Source organism: Silene latifolia, chromosome 1 (genome assembly GCF_048544455.1).
Source record: "Silene latifolia isolate original U9 population chromosome 1, ASM4854445v1, whole genome shotgun sequence".
Classification (NCBI taxonomy): domain Eukaryota; kingdom Viridiplantae; phylum Streptophyta; class Magnoliopsida; order Caryophyllales; family Caryophyllaceae; genus Silene; species Silene latifolia.
In genome coordinates, this window is record NC_133526.1 from 65,734,961 (window position 1) to 65,736,481 (window position 1,521).

Consider the following 1,521-nt stretch of genomic DNA (forward strand, 5'->3'; position numbering starts at 1 on the left):
AATATGTATGAAAATGCCCAATTTTATGCTAAATCGCCTTTAAGGAGCCAATATCGTATATTAAATGGTTTTTACGGATTTGCGTGATTTCAACATTTTATAATCACAAAAATTACATAAATTCATATTTATGCATAAGTTAATTACCCTAACCTCTTAGGACTCAAAATTTAGTCTTCACTAATTATTTGACCATAATTAACTTATATTTCTAAAATTTGTTCATTAATGGACTTAAAATTATAATGAAAAGCTATAAACTTCAAATAAATCACAAAAATTTCAATAAATTTGAAATTTGAAATTTAAACTCATGAACATTCTGGAAAAAATACCATGACATTCATAATGTTCAAAAACTTAGGTTAAAAATTTCGAATTTTATACAGAAAAACAATGTTGCGGTTTATCGGTTTTTAACAAAATAATCATAAAAACATGAGAAAAATTATATTCATCAACTTTTCAATTTTAGATCTGAAAAAGATAATAAAATGCAACATGTGACGTTTTTCCTTAGTCATGGAGTATGTTTTATTAATATTTCACTAATTAAGTCACTATTTATGCTATTTTCCTTCAAAAAATCATAAATCATGCATAAAGACTTCAATATAGCCTATTATTTTACACACATCTTGTAAAATTGCATGTGACAACATAATAAATTTCTATGACCAGATTCGAAATTTATCTCATATTAACCTATTTTTCACTTAAATCTGATTTTAATAATGAAAAATCCATTTTTCGAGCAAAAAAGTCCAAAAATTATGAAAATTTACAGGTCATCTAGAAATAATATATGTAACAACATATCCAAAAATCACTGGAAAATTCGAAGTTTAGCTAATGTTAGTCCGAAAATGATATTTTATTCATAAAATCATATTTTTAATGTCATTATTATGTAATATGAACATTAAAAATCCATAAAATAACCAAAATATCCTAAAAACATTTTAGGACCAGAAACTTTAACATGCAAAATTATTTTCGTGATATATCATAATAACACAAATTTAAACAAGTTTTATATGTTAATCGTATAACTCGGAAAAACTATAACCGATTTGCATGCAAACAACCAAGGCTATTGATACCGATTGAAGGAAAAGTAGATCTATATACTCAACATATTCATATATGTTTTATGCTAATTTAATCATAAAATTAATTGGTGATCTTATGCATGCAAACTATAAACAATTAAAGAAGAAATCATCATCTTACATTGATAATTTCGGATTATAGGGCACATCTAAGATCTCCTTCTTACTTGTTCTTGAGCACTCCTAAATGGAAGAACAAGGATTCAAGTATAGAAGCCCTCCTAAGGAATAACGCCCAAGGCAACCACTTAAAAGACTAATATTATTAGATCTAGAACAATATTAATCTTACCAAAAATTGACCCAAAATATTATTTTTGCACTCTATTATTTCGGTATAGAGAAAAAGCAATTTGGAGTTTTATCTCTCTAATTTCATAAGATGTAGAGAGTATTTTCTATTTCTTAC